The sequence below is a fragment of the Protopterus annectens genome, chromosome 15.part0 (genome assembly GCF_019279795.1).
Source record: "Protopterus annectens isolate FY-2018-M chromosome 15.part0, PAN1.0, whole genome shotgun sequence".
Classification (NCBI taxonomy): Eukaryota; Metazoa; Chordata; order Ceratodontiformes; family Protopteridae; genus Protopterus; species Protopterus annectens.
Genome location: NC_056749.1, coordinates 749536466 through 749558965, shown reverse-complemented (window position 1 = coordinate 749558965; position 22500 = coordinate 749536466). Strand labels below are relative to the sequence as shown.

The window sequence follows — 22500 nt, the reverse complement described above, 5'->3', positions numbered from 1 at the left end:
TTCTGCAAGAAATAAAGCACTTGGCATAAAACTATAACATCATACAAGGCAGACACTTATTAAGTTGGCCCTATTACCCAACAAGACAGACAAAATCCTGTTTCATCTCATCAGTCCTCTACCTCATGCCACTAACACAAATAAGGACACACTAAATACACTTGACTAAAAAATGAATTATTCAAAAATAAAAAAAAGCCCCAATCTGGGCAGCAGTTCTTGAGACCAGTCTTACCGAAGTCTATTTTCTAATGCAGCACTATTCAGAAACACTGCATGCAGAAAACAGAGTTAGAGAAGACACACTCATTCTACTTAATTTAATTGGACTGATGGCACAAAATGGATCATCGCAAAATAGACAATTTTGGTTCAACCTCGTCAAGAAATTGACTTTTAAAAGACCTGCCCATCTACTCACCAAAATATACCAGTGAAGGTAACACTTGCTGGATGCAATGTTAGTCTGTAGCAAAAATTCTAAATGCAATACCATCCTGTCACACATGCTGTGAATGCAATGCCATCCTGATACACTTGCTATAAATGTAGTATACTGCAACTTTTTTAAGCGTTTAGTCCCAATACGTAATAACATAGAGGAGTATGTATACATTTCAGGCAAAAAGAAAACGAGCTTGGGCAACAGTATGGTAATGCCAAGATTACAGTTCAGAAACCAAACCTCTGTAATAAGAGAGGCCAGTAACATATATTTTTAACAAAAGCAATATAACATAGGTAAAAAACGAATAATTACAAAAGGCCCTTGTCCATATCTGTGAATTTTTAGTTACCAGCCAATAACAGACTTCAATGTGTCTTATATAAAACCTGTGTCGTTTAAGACAAGAATGTATAAGTAATTTGTCAAACACAAGACTTTTTAAAAATTTTCCTAATGGGAATAAAACAACTTAAAAAGATAAGTGCTCAGAAGTGTTGGGTTTGTGATTTTCAGGACAAAGGAAAAGACTGTAGAATATACCAATGAATGGGGTTCTAGACGTGCTGTTATCAATATACAGAAACGAGAAGATTTGACAGGAAGCTGCATACAGTTTCATCAAAAAAGACTTAAAAGTACATTAGCTTGGGTAAGGGTAACGACTTGGGTAGTGGTTAATATGGGACTGGCAAAACCGTTTCACCTACTTTAGCTAAGTCAAAGGATTACTAGGCTCTACAGCAGTTTTGCGGTTGGTTATGCTTTGTTTTGTACATCTGCTTTTTAATTTCCAACCAACATCATTTTTGGTTAGCAAGCAACGTATGTTGTTGGGTCCTACAGCAGATGTATTTGGCAGTTCTGATCACCAATCTACCCTGAGATTAATGCTAGACAGAGACTTTGAGAGACTAAAGGCTTTATTAATCTTTCCATAAACATTGCGTTTTGGTTTCTAGCACATTTCTTGCTGGTCAGAAATGACCTACAGGCCATTATTAGTCTACTTTATTTTATAAGCAGAATAGAGGGTCTTTTGAACTTCTGTTTTTTGTTTTTTTAAGAATCAGTGGTCTCACACGCTTGGCTGGTAAAAAGTAAATATGTATCAAGAAGAAGAATAGGTCAAGAGGTCATGTCCACAGCTAGGTACTAGGCTAGCTGCCCTTGTGGGCCATTTTAAGTCTAGCTAATCTCCCTTTTGGTGCTAGAATTAACTTATCCCATTTGGTGTTAGATTGGCCTCAATCATGGTTGCTAATTATACATTACCCTAGTATGAATAACTGGCATCTTACCATAGATAATCTCAGGGGACACATGTGTAGAACAAAGCCATCTAAGAGCTGCTTCTAGCCATTAGTGGAACTGGGGGCAGACCTGTGGCAAATTTCAACTTCCCCTACAGCCTTGGACTTCTGAAGTGTTGGTTTACCTAAAGTGAGAATGGGAGAGACGTGATGGAACTAAAGCTCAAATGCGGTCTTGGAATAAAAGTTCTCAGACCCATCGGTCTGCAGTGATGAAACTACTTTTGTGCATACAAACAGACCCAACATTCAACTAACTCTGTGAAGGTGTCTGAAGATAACTAGTTGAGAAGGAAGTCACGGTTAGTGGAAATAAATCGCTCTGCAAGAAGGTGAAAATAAGGACATTTGTTCATGGGCAGCCATGTTGCAAACCTCCTCTCTAGATTAAGTTGCTGCTGTTGGATGAAATTGCGTAAGCATGTCAATGAAGAATGTTGCTGGGTCCAGTAGATCCACAATCTTCTATTACTGCTGTAAATGGTGTAAGTGGGCAAGTGGAATCTTCCTGTAGTCCTGTTTCACTGATGCGAGACTCCGGCAAAATGGCCACTTTCCCACAAGCTGGTGTGACCCTGGGGATGAGTAAGCAAGTTATCGTCGTTGGTGAAGCTCCCAGCATCTGGGAAATATGAGCTTATCAACCACATTACCAGGGACAGTATAATTGATAAGTTTTGTTCAAAAATGTTCACAGAACTTATCCAGCAATAAAACAGGGCTCCAAGAAAGTTAGAATAAATTAATAGACCATGCTTGTTCTTACCAGAAATACAAAATAATATAAACACAAACACTCGTTGTGACGATTGGGGAGAGATGGGCGAAGGCTGCCAGCCTAGTCAAATAGAATTTGATATATAATTCTGGCATTTGTAAATAAATGTAAAATACAGGCATGTTTCTTGAATGTAAAGAATACTGTGAAATGTGGAACTGCAAAATATGTGACAACATTGCATTCTACTGGCCCAGTGAAGCATTTTGTACCCTTTCATGTTAGAATTCGGCTCCAGGGCGGCTGGATGAAGATTTCATGCCCATTGTTTTAAGGCTAAAGTTTATCCCCAGGATTTACTAATCTTCCGTGTAAGACTATATTAGTCTTACACGGAAACGCCAGTCTAAGAGTATGACGACAGCGCTCCATGCATATTAATGAGGGCACCCTGCCTCAACTCTAAAGCTTACACGGAGCGTGGACGAGTGTAGGGGGCGTGCCGGACTGCCGAGCAGTCCAAAAATCCAAGCCCCTGCACTGACAAAACCCAAGAAACGTCGAGTTACTTGAGCGAGTCCACTCACATGTGTACATTGTAACACTACACTCCCCCATATGTTAAACCTCGTACAAATTTAAAAATTAAAAGAAATTTACTTTTTGTTTTGTTTTATTTCCGATATAGCTGCTCGTGTTTGCGCGGGATTGCCCATTGCTTAGCTACAGTTAGCAGCTTAGACATTGAAGAGGATAAGAAAAAAATATGCAAATTAAGCAAAATAGCGACAGCGTGGTGGTTAGAGCCTTCACACAAAGAGGGGGCATTCTCGGTTCGAGTCCCACTACTGCACTTTCCATTTTCTGTTGGAAATCTGTATACAAAAATATTTCCTGACATTTATCATGTATAAGTTTTGTAAAAAGCATTCAAATGTTATATGTAGTAGTGAACGAATTATATATATATATATATATATATATATATATGAAGGTGAAATGGTTATGCATTCTGAGGCATGAGTAACTTATTTTAAGCAATATAAAGCACTGCTAATCACACTTTAGCAGTACTTAGCATATTTAAAACCAATTGCTTGTAGCTGAGCACCGCGTTAACAAGCGCAATATATTTGTGCGTAGCTGCGCACCGCGTTAACCAGCGCAAATACAACTTATTTGCATGTAGCGGCGCACCGCACTAACCAGCGCAATATCGGGCAATGTTGGGCAAAGCTGAGCAAAGTCGGCTAAATACGGCCACACCTCCTTTACTGTACCTTAACCATTCAGGTCTGGCCAGTAGGAAAATAAAAAGCAGCGACAGGGCTCAAACTCAGGATACTGTGCACTATAGTCACAGTACATAACCGCTAATCCATGACAGCATTTCATAACCATGCACTCAACAGCCACATATCTATCAAAGAAATATTAAACATTGCCAACATCAGCTAAGCAGGTGTGCCTACAGCTGAGTTTTTTCAAAATTGGCCAATCACAAACAAGTGTGGGAAATGAGGCATATTTAAGATCCACAGGCGGGAATACTTGCCATAACTGGTTGTAGCTCCCTTCTGCAGTCAGCATGGCCGGTGTTGGAGAAGGCACTCGATTTCGAGCACAACGCTGGGGCATTGAGGAGACCAAAGTAATGGTTTGGCTCCTTGTCCACAATCATGAGGAAAGACTCCTGCGGGGCCAGTACCAGGGCACCCAATATAAAACGGAGGCCTGGAACAGTCTTGCTCGTGATCTCACCAGTACCACTGGCGTTCTTCAGACTGCTGAGCAGGTCAGGCACCATTACTCTGACCTGAAGCGACGCAAGGAGGATCAACTGGACCAGTGGATCCAGGAGTCCCGTTGCGATGCCTAATGCCCCAGTACTGAGTAAGTAGCCATAGTATTAAGTAGTTAAGAATTGCTATGCTTGTCTATACTATGGATAGGTATGTCTCAATAATCACAGCATTTACTTCACAGCTGCAGGTGTCCGGGCTATGAATCAGCAAGCCCATGAAGAAAGGTCGCAAAGGCTGCATTATCAGGCAGGTCAGTAATTATTCTGCATGTACTGTTATATAAAATAAATGAGAGAGCCTTCAAAAGTGTTTTAACACAATAAATAAAGGTGTAATAATCCTTTAATAAATGTATAATTCCTGTAGGGTGTCTGTGTCATTTTCTTTGATATGTTGTTGTACTGTTGCATTTTACAAATAGTACTGTTGTATTAAGCAGTGTTAACCCACACTTGGGTAGGCCCATATAACGTGGATGAAGGGAGTGCCAGTAGCTTTTATGCATATTTACAGCCTTCAACTGTTGGTTCATTCCCAGCATGTACAGGTTAATCTGGCACATGAGTAGCTTGGTATTGTGTTTCCCAGAAATGTCAGTGTGCTGCCAGAAATGTAGGGAGCTGTTAACATATAACGGATACTTTCACCTGAACATGTATAGATAATTATATGAAAGTAGAGCTGTCAGTGCACCATCTTAGCAGTAGTGTGTGAGAGCAACTCTCAAAATACGTAGCAGAAACATCTGCATCTTGGACAGTTTGCATGCAAGATACAGCTCATGTATATAATGATCTAATAAAATCCAATTGCACAATATAAGGACATTGGGTAGTGTAATAATACATGTAAGGGACATATAACTGCAGTTAATAGGAATGTAGTGAAAACTAGAAGTTAATTGAGCGATCCTTTTCCACCCTACTGTATGTGCATAATAAATGCAATTCAAAATCTCAAATCAGTATGTCTAATCTCAAAACATTTGTTGGGACACATGTCCTATTGGTTTATATATATTTGCATTTATTTCTATGCATGTGCCCTATTAAAATACCACAATATTGGTGGCCTGTTGCTATCAATTCAACCTGCATGTTGTTGTAATGTACACTATTGTTCTATATATGCATGTGTTATGCTTGCTTTTCAAATGTTGAAAATCTGGTGTGTTGGGTTAATGGGAATACTTCTGCATGCTGTTATAAGTAATTGGGAATGCTGTTGACAGTTACTAACCCATATCTTTATTAAATCTGCCAAAACATAGTTCGTATGGGAAGGTAGGTCCCAGCGGACCCACCTGTCCCACCTCAGCTGGCCATGGCACCTGGCACCAGCAGGTCCGGTGCCCAGCCTGGGACCTCCTCCTCCGTTGGCCCTGTGCCACCTTTGGGTGGAAGCGCTGCAGGGGATGGGGCTCGGCCCCGCCGTGCAAGCGTGGGTGGAGGAGGGCCACCCATCACCCTTCGAACGGTCCGGGCTGTGGTGCGTATTGAGATTGAACGTTCTGTTGCAGAACCTCTATGCCAGCTTGAGGCATGAGTGGCGCAACTCCCGGGTCAGCCTGACCCTCCTACACAGCCACCCTCTGGGCTGTGAAAGTGCAGTTCTGACTGCCCATGGGTGGGGACCACAGGCCCACTGTTTCCATCTGTAGGCTCATGGGCTTGCGATTTCCAAACATCCCTCCCCGTCAAAGGTGTTCACCCATCACGTGTCATATACCGTCCCTATATGCGTCTTGTTTGTCTTGTCTGTTTACCTCCCAAACCTACCTCCCCAAATATACCCACTTCCCCTACCCCACATTCCACTCTCACCTGAAAAAAAAAACAAAAAGGGCAATCTGCTCACAAAAAAAAAAAAATTACGCCCCCATACATAGCTGCCCATTTTGCACACATGTCCACTGGACACACAAAATGTAATTTAAATGGCATTACAACATACTTTGTTTCATCACCCCTCTCTCAGGGTTTGAAGGTTTCATATCTACCTCCAAATTTATTCCACATGCACAACTGTTGCTGTTAAAGAAATGGGCAGCTATGGACTTTCCCTACACCCGTCCTGCACACCCAGAGCTGCTTTCCATACTGTCTTTCCCTCTGTGCCCCTTTTTCACCACTTTCCTATCTCCCCATTTTTCTTTTCTTTCAAAGAAATGAGCGCCTGGGTTAGCGGGAGTAAGCACTATTAAGCAGTAGTTAGCGGATTTGCGCGAGTGTGCGCTTGTTTGCGCTTAGCTAAGCATCGCGCAAACCCGCTTACAACTGCTTAGAAGTGCCTTAGTCACTCTGTGAGGGCCCTTGTTCTACTCAGGAGCAAAATAAAACACCTCTGTCAGTCTCGAACCCCGGACCTTGTACACACTCCACAACATGAAGTACCACTAAGCCACGGTAGATATACAACAAGTTGGTGCAGAAATAAATATATCATGCATCAGAATGAGTGAATGTAAAGGAAAAATAGGAATGCCATACCACACAACTTGTTCTGTGGATCTTTACCAACGGTTGTGGGATTACATTATATGATTGTGATAAGAGAAGAAGCCATTCTAGCAGGAAATGTTACACCATCACTTTACAACCCCACACAGTATCACAGCAGGACAAACACTGGCATATCTGTTTAGGGAAGAGGCAATACCTCCCAACTGTCCCTAATTTTCAGGGATGCCCCTGATTTTGACACAAAAGGTGGCGAATTACATTTAATAAGTAATGACAATAATTAAGAGTTAGACACTTCTTTTACTTCAGAAAAGGTGTATTAATTCATATGCTCTGATTCTCTCAATGTTTCAACTTAATGGCACTAAGATTTTAAAGGTGTCCCCAACTTTTTCTTTACTTTTCCCTGAGTCTGTTCAAATATGTACCAGAGTGTTTGAGAGGTCTGGTAGAGGTAGAAACAGAGAGGCATATCAGCCTTTCTGCTGTTATACACTGTGCAAATAGCTTTGGAAGGAGTTTCAGAAGCTTACCCTTATATAGGAATACAACACTGAAATACAAATGGATGTAGCCATGTACTGGTAGCAACCAACTGTAATATTCCCATTGCTCTATTGCTGAAAAGACCTGTGTGGTGCACAGACAAAAAATAGCAGGCTATTCTCGGGCTACCATGTGGATAGGTCCACAGTTGAGAGTTACGCAGACAGACTACTTGCCTTGATAAACTAACATGTACACAGCAACCCTGTAAGTCCAGCAAGATAAAATCCACACAATAATACTTAGGCTCCCTGTACTTCTGCACCCCTACCCAAATGTAGAATATACCTGTGTGTGCAGGGTCTACCAAGGATGTAGGTAAGCATACTCAAAGTACTGACATGTGTCCTGTTTTTCTGAGCAGCTTGCGCTAATGTCAACACTAAAAAAGCTCAAACTGCTTAGAAATGAGTAAATGAATATTCACAGTATAGCAGGTCACAAACAATTCTTGTGCCAAAGGAATACATCTCAATAACTAGCTTTGTATGGCAGTTAATTGTAAAAGTTGAAAAGAAAGTACATCTTTCCATGTATCTTGGGGTAGCACTTTGAGGGGCGAGTACATTTCTACACTGACAAGTGGTTACTGGAAGCAGCAACATTAGGTCCGAGTACAAAATGTAAATCTCTGGCTTCTGATATAAGAACTATACCAACCTTCTGTCTTAAACAATGATGTCCACAGCAAACAAAGATGATCTCCATTTTGGAAAGCTGAAAGGGCCACGCCTACCTGAGTCAGAAATTTATAGTACTGGGTTGCTATGACCGTGATTACTGCAATTACTACATAGCAGGTTGCATGCAATTAACAAGTGGTGGCCACTAATTGGTGCAGAGGCCATCACATGCTCATGTGCAAATACCTACAAAAGCAGGCTGCAATCTCTGCCAACAAACTCGGTCACTCTATTGCAGAGACTGATAAGAGAGAGAGAGAGAGAGAGAAAGAGAGAGACTGAGAAAAAGAAAAAGAAAAAGAAATACTACCAAATCATACAAAGATAAGATAAAACTTCACCAAATAAGAAAATAGCAGCCCAGACTGAAAAAAATAAATGTCTTTATTACGATTCTGGTACCTCGGCCTTCGTCTTCAAATGGAATAACTAACATTCTCAGAAACAAGTCTATATACACCACCAATAACTTCATTAATTAACATCAATTAATCAATCAACATTTTTTTCAAATTTTTAAAGCCATATAAAACATTATTATTACAAGATAACTAAATTCCTACATTTCTATCAAATATTTATATACAGTTCATAGATTATCTTATAACATCCATAGCATCCATTGTAAATATATTTACACTTCTAAATTCATTCCATTTGGAAACAAAGTATTAAAATTAATAATGTATTTAAATTCCATGTCTATTAACCTCCTTTGAAAACTATGATCTGCCCCCCACGGGCCATAGGGTTTAGCCAAAACACTAAATATCAAATCTTTCATTGCACCTCCATGTTGTTCGTGAAAATGACTGGCCAACAGACTATCAAGACTCATTTCTGATATCTCCTAGATGTTCCAATATTCTTAATTTTACCTTTCGCTTGGTTTGCCCTATGTACCATTTTATTTCGGGACAGTTACATCCTATTATATAAATGACCCCAAATGAATTACAATCAAAATGATCAATGGCGTTGTATAAAATGCCATTAATTCTGGTACCATCTAAATTTTTGATATTACATACCTTACACCTACCACATGGATAAGCACCTGCATTAGTCACCCTCTCTCTTCTACCTTTATATCTAACCAGCTCCTTCAAATTTTGAAAACTACCATAAGAAAAAATTACTTCATTAGGAATAATATCTTTTAAGATATCATTATTAATAATAGGCCACATATTCAACACCAGTTTTCTTAAAATAGGAGCTGAAAATCTATTCACAAAAAATATTTTATTTCTTTCACTAGTTTCTATTTTTTCATACGTTTCCCCTTTTCTATTTTTTCTACCTACATAACTGTTTGCTTTAACTGGTGAACCATGATATGCTAACTCCAGTTCTTTTTCTACTTCAGCTCTAGCTGTCCTGATTCTATCCTGAGAATATCCTCTAGCACTCAATTTCTCAAAAATATGATCAAATTCCACTTTGATCATATCTTTTTCTGAAGTATTACCCGCTATAAGTTTAAACTCCCCAAATGGTAAAGATTCAATTAGATGGAAACTATGCATACTTGACGCATGTAAAAAATTGTTATCCGCAGTGGTCTTATGAAAGGGTTTATGCTGTATCCCCCCATCTGACCCTACATAAAGTTCCACATCTAAATACTGAATTGTTTTTCCACCTATTTTAAAAGTGAAATCTAAACCACAGGGGTTAGACTTCAAAACTGGAGATAAATTCCTCAAATTCCATGGGATCCCCCTTACATAAAAATAAAAGGTCATCAATAAATCTTTTGTATTTGACCACATTATTCTGAAAAAAATTATTTGAATAAACAAACAAATTTTCAAAGTACCCCATGAAAATAATGGCATAAGACGGAGCAAAAAGTACAGTTTTGTACCTACCATAAATGTAGATGTTAGAGTGTTCACCCTGCTGCAGTCATCACACTTGGGTTATCCTGTCGTCAGGCGGTCCCGCAGTCGGCCGGAATTCCAAAGTCTTGGCCCGGCGTCGGTTGCTGTCACCTCTTCCCTGACGTCAGTGCGCCAGGGGTATATATAATGCAACCGACGCCATTTTCTTCAGTTTTTCTTGCCCCAGATGTCAGGTGCCCCCAAAAAGGTGGTCAGAATTAGTACCAAATGGAATGAACACTGCACAAACACAAAATCCCTTCAGCTATAAGCAAATACAGCTGTAAGGCATAGAAGAGATTTTGCCAGTAGATCAGAGGGGATGGAGGGAGGGTAACCTGGACTGCAGCAGGGTAAACACTCGAACATCTACATTTATGGTAGGTACAAAACTGTACTATGTTCATCGTGTTACCCTGCTGCAGTCATCACACTTGGGTTGAATCCCAAAGCTAAGATAGGGGGGAGGTATCATAGAGGGTTAGGGGAGGCAATAAGGCCCTGCAGAATTGCAGTGGCAAAGCCTGCCCTGGACTTAGAGTAAAGAGGTAAGTGATAGTGTTTGGTAAAGGTGTGTACTGAACTCCAAGTTGCAGCTTCTAAAATTTCCTTGGTTGGAACCCCCCTGAGAAAGGCTGTAGAGGTAGATGTTGCCCTGGTAGAGTGGGATCTAATGGTAGCAGGAACTGGTTTCCCATGATGGGTATAGCAGAAACGTATGCAATGACCTATCCATTTAGAAATGGTTTGCTTAGATATAGCCTTCCCTTGAGAAGCTGTAGCATAGGATACAAAGAGCTGGTCAGTTTTTCTGAAAGCCTTAGTTTTGTCCAAGTAGTAACGAAGCTGCCTGTGAATGTCCAAGGAATGCAGGAGTCTCTCACCTTTGTTCTGTGGATTGGGGAAGAAGGTGGGTAAGTGGATGGTTTGATTTAACGCTACACTGGAAACCACCTTAGGCATAAAGGAAGGATTAGTTCGTAGAGAAACTCTGTCTTGATGAAAAATGAGGAAAGGTTCCACTGCCATTAGTGCCTGTAGCTCTGAGACTCTCCTAGCTGAAGTTATTGCTAGGAGCAGGGCAGTCTTACATGATAGGAACTGAAGATCTGCAGAGAAAGCTGGTTCAAAGGGAGGTAGTGTTAGTTTTTCCAGAACAAAGTTGAGGTCCCATGTTGGTGTAGGAGCTCTCCTAGGTGGTCTAATGTTTTTTGCCCCTCTGAGGAACTGCCTTAGAAGAGGATGTGAAAATAAAGGTGGATCCGTGTTGTAGTGAGCTGAAATAGCTGAAGCATGGATTTTAATTGAGGAAAAGGAAAGTCCTTTGTGCAACATCTCAGCTAAATACTGTAGAATGTGAGGCATGTGAGGCTGAATTGTGTCTTGGCCTTTAGCTTGGTTCCAGGAACAAAACCTTTTCCATTTGTCCGAATAAGCCTTCCTGGTGCTTGGCCTCCTGGCTTCCAGAATAACATCCAGAACTGCTTGTGAAAGAGGAGCTGGTTGGATGTTTAGTTGATTTGCCATGCAGCCAGATTTAAAGTTTTGAGCTGGCTGTGAAGAATCTGTTTGTTTTGTTGTGTGAGCAAATGAGGTATTTGAGGCAATATCCATGGTGGGCTGTGGGCCATATTTTTCAATAGCGGGTACCAGTGCTGGCGTGGCCAGTCTGGGGCTATGAGAATCAGTCATGGTCTCTCCTTTTTGACCTTCAAAAGAACCTTTATGAGGAGAGGTAATGGAGGGAAGGCATATGCTGTCAGGCTTTTCCAACTGAAAGAGAGTGAGTCCACTTTCCAAGCTTGATGGTGGAATGTCCTTGTACAAAATTTTGTCAGTTGGTAGTTTTGAGGACTGGCAAACAGGTCTATGTTTGGAAGGCCCCATTTTTGAGTTATCATTGCAAATATTTGTGGATCTAGTTTCCACTAGTGGGGATCTTTGATGTTTCTGCTGAGGTCGTCTGCCAATGTGTTCTTCTGTCCTGGCAGGAATTGAGCTTGTAACTGGACTTGGTAGGCCAGAGCTGTGTTCCATAAGATCATTGCTTGCCTGCATAGAGGGTAGGAATGTGTACCCCCTTGTTTGTTTATGTACCACATTACTGTGGTGTTGTCCGTCTTTATTGCAAGTTGTCCTGGATGTAATAGATCTTTGAAGGCTGTCAGAGCTTTCTGTACAGCTAGCATCTCTTTTTGATTTATGTGCAGATTTCTTTGATCTGCAGTCCATAGGCCTTGAATGCATTGTCCTGCCATGTGTGCCCCCCAGGCGTAGTCTGAAGCATCTGTTGTGATAGTCTGCCTGGCTGGGGGCAAGGTGAAAGGCTGACCCTTGTTGAGGTGACATGCCTGTGACCACTATAGAAATTCCTGTTGTAGGCAGGGAATGAGAGATATCATTGTGTCCAAGCTGTGGCTGTGTTGAGACCATACGCTTTTTAGGTACCACTGTAATTTCCTCATATGCAGCTTTGCAAATGGTATTATTAGTATGCAAGATGCCATGAAGCCCAAAGCCTGCAGAATTTTTCTTGCAGTTCATTGGGTCTTTGTCGCCATTGTCTTGAAATATTGAGTCAGTTGCACTTGCTTGTCTGGCGTAAGATAAGCCTTCTGGGCCGTTGTATTCAAGCTGGCAACCAGGAATGTCAGTTTTTGTGAGGGTACTAGTTTTGACTTATTTTCATTTACTGTGTACCCCAGGCAGTTTAGTAGATGTTTTACAAAGGCCAGATGATGTAAGAGAATGTCTTTGCTTTCTGCTTGGATGAGGCAGTCGTCCAGGTATGTATATATTTGAATTCCTCTGTCTGCAGTATGCAATTACTGGTGCCAGGCATTTTGTGAAAACTCTGGGCGCAGTAGATAAGCCAAAGGGCAGTGCAGAGAATTGGTAATGGGTTGAACCTGCAATGAAACTGAGGTATCTTCTGCAACTTTATCTGATAGGGACATGCAGGTATGCCTCCTTGAGATCCAACGTTACTAGCCATGCTTCCTTGCCCAACATGGGAAGTAGCTGCTGTAGTGTTAGCATATTGAATTTGGGTACTTGTAAGTGCTTAGAACTGAAAGATCCAGAATTGGTCTCCAGGCATTGTCCTTTCTGGGCACTAGAAAGAGTCTTTGAGTAAAATCCTTGGCCTTGCTCTCGAGTAGGTACCAGTTGAATGGCTCTCATGTCCATGAGAGCTGTAATTTGCTTTTGTGCCTCTGCCCATTGATTTTGTGGCAGGTTTGGCATTCCTCTTTTCATTGGCAAGGTCTGAAAGTGGAATCTGTATCCTCGTAAAATTATGTCAAGGACCCATTTGTCCTTTGTGACTATCTGCCAGTTGTCTGCAAAAAGTGTGTGTTTTCCCCCAAGGGGGCTGCCAAGAAAGTATTGCTTGGCCAGATGAGGTGCAAGTCACTGAGTTTGCCTTCTGGTGGATTGAGACCTGTCTTCTCCTCCCTTCTGTGTTGAAGTGCCCCATTGGCGAGGTTTACACTGGGCTTGTGGTTGTCCCCTGCCCCTTGGGCGTCTGTATTTACACCTCTGCGGTCTGTCAGTGGCTGGAAAGGACCAATTTTTTGTAGGCAAGTTTCTGCTGAAGCGAGGGGGTTGTACTTGCAGGAAATCTTTGACTGTCTGCATAGATTTTGCCTTATCTTCCATTTTCTTTAAAACTTCTTCTGCTTGAACTCCAAAAAGAACATCCTGCTGTAAGGGAGTATCTAGAAGTTTTGCTTTAACATGATCAGGCAGAGTTTGTTCTTTAACCAAGCATGCCTACGTATAACAGACCCAGTGACAGCTGCTCTGCAGGAGGCCTCCAAAGAATCAAACCCACATTGTAAGGTATGTTTGCCCACCTGCTCAGTGGCGTGCAACAGATCCTGTACTTCTTTCAATTCAGATTGTTGAGGGAGAGTAGTTATTCTTTGCTTTATCTGAGTGATTAGAAATTGCTGATACTTAAGCATATGAAATTGACAATTCAGTGCCCTCATAGCTAGTGTGGCTGAGGTGTAAACCTTTTTCCCCCACCTGTCTAGTGCTCTGGAATCCCTCTCAGAAGGTACTGGGTTTTTAGCCATAGAAGCCTTAGCCCCCTTGGGACCCTGGGAGATGGTCTCTGGGTCAGCTACTGGGCTTTTGTAAAGAAATTTGTGGGAATCAGGCACTCTGTAGTATCTGTCAGGCTTAGCCAGAGCAGGAGGTAGAGAGTCTGCGTTGAAACTGGATTCTAAATAGACATCATCCACAATGTCCAAAACTGGTGGGATGGCAAGTGGTCTGTGTTGGGGGAGTAAAAGAAACTCTCTGAGCCTTTTCTTTGAATCAGAGTAGTCTTGACCTTCCCAGTGAAAATGTTCACTCATAGTGTGTAACGTTTCCCTAAAGGAGTAGTCTTCAGGAGGAGAAGCTGAGGGAATAGAGTCCTCAGCATCAGAATCTTCATAAGGAGAGAAGGAATAGTCTTGGTCCTCCTCAGAGGAGTCTGAAGAAATGGACATTTGCTCAGAGGAAGCAATATCTTCCTCCTGTCTAGGCCTTTTGTCAGGAGGGGGCTGTGAACCCCTGATTAAAGAAATCAAATCTTCAGCCATTTTGAGCATCTGTTTCTTAGGCATAGGGCCTTGAACAGGAAACTGAAGTGCAGTCCTTTTAGTTTTAGAAGGAGTCTTCGACTTAGAAAACGTTTTAATGGTGAGAGTAGTCTGTCTGAAAACGCCTTCAGACACTGATGGCATTTCTGTAGCACCGCCATCTTTTGAAGCAAAGTCGTCGGAAGGGCCTGAAGTAAAAGGCTGCGTCAGCCTGGTACATTCCGTCAAAATTTCTGTAGCGGTCTCTGGTTCCAGATCTGCGGTAGTCAGGGGCTGCATCGGAGCCTCACTGAGGACCGGAGACCGGATCAGCCGAGGCCTCGGAATCTGGCTTAGGCCTGGGCTGCCTGTCCTTATCCCTGCGTTTTTTGTGCACGCCGGTAGTCGGTTGCTCCGACGGCATGTTGTAGTTAAATTTCCTACCGTAGTGTTGTGCGAAATCTAAGCGTCTTTTAATAGTACGCTTATTAAACCTAGCACAAAACCGACAAGAAGTGACGTCGTGGTCTGGGCCTAGGCAAGGTATGCGATAAGAATGAAAATCCTTATGAGGTATTTGCTTCCCACAAGAAATACAATTGTTAACTTTTTCTGACATCGGTCTGAGGCAAGAAAAGTTTTCCCAACGGGGTAATTAGCTTTATAGAAGACTTCGGTCTGAAATTCGAATTCGAAAATCTCAGGAGTCGGCTGACCGGCACTTGCGAACTGCTTCGGTCACCGCGCGGCAAGAAAGACTGGAGAAAATGGCGTCGGTTGCATTATATATACCCCTGGTGCACTGACGTCAGGGAAGAGGCGACAGCAACCGATGCCGGACCAAGACTTTGGAATTCCGGCCGACTGTGGGACCGCCTGACGACAGGATAACCCAAGTGTGATGACTGCAGCAGGGTAACACGATGAACATCAGGCACCAATTGCAGTACCATCCTTTTGCAAAAAATATTTATTTTCAAATTCAAAATAATTATGTGTAAGACACAATTCTAATAAGCATACAATAAAGGAAGTCCGTGGACCTTCTCCTAACAATTTACTAACTGCTTCCAGTCCCCAATTAATACTAATGCAGGTATATATGGATTTAATATCTACACTGGCCCAATAAAAATTGTCTTGCCAAGTCATCTCTTTGAAAAATTCACAAACCTCCTTGGTATTTTTAACATGTGAGGGAATTCTCTGTAAATAACATTTTAATACAGAATACAATAATATGCCAACATTTTGTGAAAAAGCACCTCTCCCTGAGACGATAGGACGCCAAGGAGGTTTGTGAATTTTTCAAAGGGATGACTTGGCAAGACAATTAGAATTTTGTCTTGCACATAATTATTTTGAAAACACAAACCAGGTCCAACAAACCAGAACTCCAGACCATGAGAAATCACTAAAAATAAAAACTGTAGTCCAAATAGTAAGGGCTAAAAAGAAAAAAACATTTATTTTAAGCGCTTTTCGTCTACTATAAAAACAAGACTTCTTCAGAAAACAGTATTCAAGTCAAAAAGACCGCCATTTGACTTGAATACTGTTTTCTGAAGAAGTCTCGTTTTTATAGTAGACGAAAAGCGCTTAAAATAAATGTTTTTTTCTTTTTAGCCCTTACTATTTGGACTACAGTTTCTATTTTTAGTGATTTCTGACGGTCTGGAGTTCTGGTTTGTTGGACCTGGTTTGTGTTTCGTTTCCTAGCTTGTTTGCCGTTTTTCGTACTACATAATTATTTTGAATTTGAAAAGAAATATTTTTTGCAAAAGGATGGTACTGCAATGGGTGCCTGTTTTGCTCCGTCTTATGCCATTATTTTCATGGGATACTTTGAAAATTTGTTTATTCAAATATTTTTTTTCAGAATAATGTGGTCAAATACAAAAGATTTATTCATGACCTTTTATTTTTATCTAAGCGGGATCCCATGGAATTTGAGGAATTTATCTCCAGTTTTGAAGTCTAACCCCTGTAGTTTAGATTTCACTTTTAAAATAGGTGGAAAAACAATTCAGTATTTAGATGTGGAACTTTATGTAGGGTCAGATGGGGGAATACAGCATAAACCCTCTCATAAGACCACTGCAGTACAATTTTTTACATGCCTCAAGTATGCATAGTTTCCATCTAACTGAATCTTTACCATTTGGGGACTTTAAACGTATAGCGGGTAATACTTCAGAAAAAGATATGATCAAAGGGGAATTTGATCATATTTTTGAGAAAATGAGTGCAAGAGGATATTCTTAGGATAGAATCAGAACAGCTAAAGCTGAAGTAGAAAAAAAACTGAGGTTAGCATATCATGGTTCACCAGTTAAAGCAAACAGTTATGTAGGTAGAAATAACAGAAAAAGGGAAAAGTATGAAAAAATAGAAATTAGTGAAAAAAATAAAATATTTTTTGTGAATAGGTTTTCAGCCTTTTCTCCTAACTGGTGTTGAATATGTGGCCTATTATTAATAATGATAATATCTTAAAAGATATTATTCCTAATGAAGTAATTTTTTCTTATGGTAGATTTCAAAATTTGAAGGAGCTGGTTAGATATAAAGGTAGAAGAGAGAGGGTGACTAATGCAGGTGCTTATCCATGTGGTAGGTGTAAGGTATGTAATATCAAAAATTTAGATGGTACCAGAATCAATGGCATTTTATACAATGCCATTGATCATTTTGATTGTAATTCATTTGGGGTCATTTATATAATAGGGTGTAACTGTCCGGAAAGAAAATGGTACATAGGGCAAAGCAAGCGAAAGGTAAAATTAAGAATATTGGAACATCTAGGAGATATCAGAAACGAGAGGCTTGATAGTCCGGTGGCCAGTCATTTTCACGAACAACATGGAGGCGCAATGAAAGATTTGATATTTAGTGTTTTAGCTAAACCCTATGGCCCGTGGGGGGTGGATCATAGTTTTCAAAGGAGGTTAATAGACATGGATTTTAAATACATTATTAATTTTAATACTTTGTATCCAAATGGAATGAATTTAGAAGTGTAAATATATTTATAATGGATGCTATGGATGTTATAAGATAGTTAATGTATGAACTGTATATAAATATTTGATACAAATGTAGGAATTTAGTTATCTTGTAATAATGATGTTTTATATGGCTTTAAAAATTTGAAAAAATGTTGACTGATTAATTGATGTTAATTAATGAAGTTATTGATTTTCAAATCGGCCCTCCTCGCTGCTGCTGAGCGTCCTTGGCTGTGTGCTAATATCTACAACTTTCACCCGGACATACCCTGAGTTTTTCGCCTGGGTAGAATCCCACAACTAACTCTGCTATTGCACTCTATGCCTATTACTCTTGGAACTTTTTAAAACCCTGCCATCTTCTGCAAGCCTCTATCTCAAGATACCAAGAAACTTTCACCCGGACATACCCTGAGTTTTTCGCCTGGGTAGAATCCCACAACTAACTCTGCTATCGCACTCTATGCCAATTACTCTTGGAACTTTTTAAAACCCTGCCATCTTCTGCAAGCCTCTATCTCAAGATACCAAGAAAGTATGTTTAATTATTACATGGTCTTGTAATTATATAACCAGCTAACCCTGCTAAGTGTTCTGTTTGCTCCCAGTCAAGCTTGCCAGCAGCAAACCCCCTTACTCCTTTATCTCCTTCCCCCCCCCCTTACCTAGACCTTTACTTAGCTTGTGCTCATTCTCCCATTAGTCTAGCTTACTCTCCTGGAGCCCTAGTGAATCTTAGTACAACTCTGCTATTGTCCACTAGAGGTCACCCTTTCCCCACCAGTATCTAATGTACTAGTATCTACTTCTACTTACTTGCCCCTACTTCTCCCTTCTAATTTCTATCCCTTTCTTCCTTTTCTAAGTCCATCCTTATCCACTACCCCTAGGCTACCTTCACTTACCTTGTGACAGTCAGCATTCACTGATAGTTTTTCCATCCTCTATGGTACACTGTGTATCCCGCTCCGTTCACCCTGCGGGCTCACTCCGCTCCCCTACCCTGCCCCCAATTACCACCCGCCCTCAGTACATCTAAACTTATACCCTCTTAGCCACACCCCTCTACCAATCATCCACTCAGTGACTCACTAATAGCCACACCCCATTTATATACATCTCCCTCCCTTACATTCCATTTCTCTCCTACCTTCTCTATCTTAGCTTATACCTTTACTTCTCCTAACACATAAAATACACTTTTCCCTACCATGCCTCACAAACACCCATGTTTTCTTGCCCTCTTACTCCTAATCACTCTCAACACAGCTTACTTCTTCACTTCTTATGAACAACCTCTCCTATCACTTGTTACCATCCCTTCCAAACATACACTAATACCTTTTCCTGCTCTATCTATAACCTTCCCAAATGCCACTATTATACCTAGTTTCTTTCAAGCTAAATACCATCGACTCAATCATATTAAATACTCCTTTTTATGTAATAAAAAATCACTATACCAATATCTCAAACCCTCACAAGACTATAAATTCAAATTTCTCCACTCAAGAGATGGAGACATCCACCCTAACCCTGGCCCAAGCCCTACACCAACCCCCATCAACTACAATCTTAACCTTAAGGTCCCACTAGCAACAACAAATCCCTCCAAATCACTCTCAATAGCGCATCTTAACATACGTAGCATATGTAACAAAATACCACATATTCATGCACTCTTGGATGTCCAAAAATTTGATTCTCTGTTTAACCGAAACATGGCTTAAACCTTCAATAAAAGGCACCGAAATTATCCCCCCAGGCTACAGCATTATTAGACAAGATCGTTTAAACAAAAAAGGTGGAGGTATTGCAATTATATATAAATCAGGACTAAAAATAAACAAAATAAACTATAATCTACCCTGTGATGGCATCATTGAAATAATTATTACCAAACTAATATTAATTCCCATAAATCAGTTTATATCATCTGCTCCTACCTTCCCCCAGGAAAAAATCTGACTATATTAGAAGGCCTCCTGAATTGGCTTTCTACTTATCTCCCACAAGAAACAATTCTACTAGGAGACTTTAATATTGATTGGACTTTATGTAACAGCACTAATCCTTCCTCTCACATCAACCTCCATGGCTTCTCACAGGCTATAAACACTCCTACTAGAATAAACAAATATAATCTAAAAAAGACCATCTTAGACTGGATTCTCACAAATTGTCCACAACAAAAATATTCAATAGGAACCCTTCCAGATGACCTTAGTGACCACTCTCTCATATATATTATCAGAAATAAAACATGCTTTAACATTCCCTATATAGTTAGGACCATCCGTAGCAAAAAACAATTTAACCAAGAACTCTTTCTAACTGAACTCTACCATTGTAACTGGTCTCCCCTAAAGTCTCTCCCTATAGATGAAGCTGTTAATTACTTTAATAGCACCTTCCTAGCAATCCTAGACCAACATGCCCCAACCCGTTCCATAAGAATGAAAAATAAACCAGCCCCTTGGCTCTCAAATCATACTAGGAAACTTATCCACAATAGAAACAAATCTTGGACTAAATGGCGGTCCACAAAGAACTCATTTGATCACCAAAACTTTAGACAACAAAGAAATATTACCAAAAAAGCTATCCTACAAGACAAAAAGAACTTTTATATACAACTTCAGCAAACATCACTCAAACCACCAAAAAAATTCTGGTCTACTATTAACTCACTTCTATCCCCAGGCAGAGTTGAATCACCCAACCCATTAGGCTCTAACACAGAATGTCCAATTCAAACAGCCAATGCCTTCAACTCTTTCTTTACTACCACTATACTTAATTTAGCTAATCAGCAAAATCCAGATACATCTAACCTGCCCAAACCTAACTTCACTCCTCCTCCTTTTCACCTAGAACCAATACCTACCTCTTATATCTCCTCTCTACTTCAAAAACTAAAACCTAACACTCCCTCAGCTGACCAACTACCAGCCGAATACCTCAAAATAGGAGCCAAAGCCATTGCCTACCCAGTCTCTATATTAATCAATAGATCCTTAACAGAAGGCCTAATCCCATTAATTTGGAAAATCTCCTACATTATTCCTCTCCACAAAGGTGGAAACTCTACTGAATTCTCTAACGTCCGTCCCATTGCTCTACTCTCCCCACTAGCCAAAATTATGGAGAAATGTATCCATAAACAACTCATTACCCATCTACTTCAACATCAGCTCCTGGCTAACTGTCAGCATGGATTTCGGCCATTTCATAGTACCACCACAGCCTTACTATCCTTTACTAACTGCATCAACAATAATCGTAACAATAATATTTTATCCTCTGCTTTCTTCGTGGATCTATCTAAGAACTTTGACATGGTTAATCATCAACTTCTCCTCTACATACTGAAGTCCCTCTCCTTCGAACATCCTACCATGAACTGGTTCACATCCTATCTGGACAACCGAAAACAAGCCGTTCTTTGGCAAAACCATCTTTCTGACCTTCTTCCTACCTGTCTAGGTGTCCCACAAGGCTCTATTTTAGGGCCACTATTGTTTTCCATCTTCATAAATGACCTCCATCTCTCGATTCCACAGTCTATCTGTATCCAATATGCTGATGACTCCACTATCATTTGCTCTGCCTCATCTCAAACTGATCTTCATTCTCACACACAAAAAGCCTTCTCTACTATAGAAAAATGGTTCTCTAACCACTGTCTTCTCCTTAACCCTAAAAAAACTAAATTGCTGCTCTTCAACCCATCTCACCTATCACCCCCTCTCCATTTCACACTTACATCTGAAGATGGTACAGTTATCTCTCCAGACCCCACTACCAAACTGCTAGGAATTACTATTGACAATCAACTTAAGTTTGATTATCACATAAATGCTACAATTAAATCTACTAATAAAAAACTTGGTTCCCTCTACCACATTAAACCCTTCCTGACACCAACAACTAGAATCACTATAGCCAGAACTCAGTTAATCTCTACCCTGTTATATGCTTCCCCCATATACACAAATCTTTCCAAACAATCTTAACAATCTGACTAGATCATACAATAATATTGCAAGATTTGCCACCAACTCTCCTTTTAGGACCCATCACTGTCAGATTCTAAAACAGCTAGGCTGGCTTGAATTACCACTACTATTACAATTTAATCAACTCACAATTGCCCACAAAGCCCTTTAACAACCTAGTAACACCCCAATTCTCTCGACCCTTATAAGACCTTATAATAACCTGAAGAATCTGCGCTCAGCCAACAAAATGTTGATACACATTTCCTTCTCAAATAACTTAGCAGGCAAATCTCTATTTTCAAACACAGTGGGTAAAATATGGAATCAACTACCAAATGATCTGACCACCCTCTCCTCTCTCCCATTATTTAAAACCAAACTTAAACTCTTTCTCTCTAATTACTGGTTATGCTCTTGTAATAACTCAGACTAACTATCCTTACTTTTCTTTTCTTTTACAAAATACCTGATGCTAACATTTTTCTACTCCCTACCTTATATCTTTACTACTTTCATTGATTATTACTAGTCCCTTCCTTTAGTCTCTACACTCCCTTCTCCTGTAATCATCAATCCTATTAACCTTTTCCTTCTGTCTTACTACTACTTCTGTTAACTCAAGAACTTGTACTCTATATTATGTCACTGTCTAACGATGCTTTACTTTCTATATCGTAATATGTTGTTTTTTAAATGTTAAGTGCTTAAAATGTAATGTTCAAATGCTATGTCATGTTTTTCTATATTTTATTATGTTGTATAACTGGAGCTTTTCTCCCTGGGCCTCCACTGAAAATGAATATGTATCCAGTTGTGTTTCCAAAAAACCAAACAAACTGCTAAAATACAAAAAATCCAAGGGGAACGAGCTGCTGAGCGTGTACCAAGTATATAGCCAAGTAATAATCCACAACCGAATGAAGCTGTCAGGTGAAGAAAAAGCAACTATAGTTCGTAAACTGTAACGTTAGAGCTTTTATTAACCACAAGCACTTTCGGAGAGAATCCTATCTCTCCTTCCTCAGACCAAAGTAAAACAATCAGTTGTAACAACGTGCT

The 22500-nt window shown here is 40.3% G+C and overlaps 1 protein-coding gene across 1 annotated transcript in view; it reads right to left on the bottom strand.

The window, feature by feature from the left end:
• The window catches only part of CSTF2 (cleavage stimulation factor subunit 2), a 1531011-nt gene that overhangs the window by 1448919 nt on the left and 59592 nt on the right, over positions 1–22500 (bottom strand). The window lies entirely within an intron of this gene.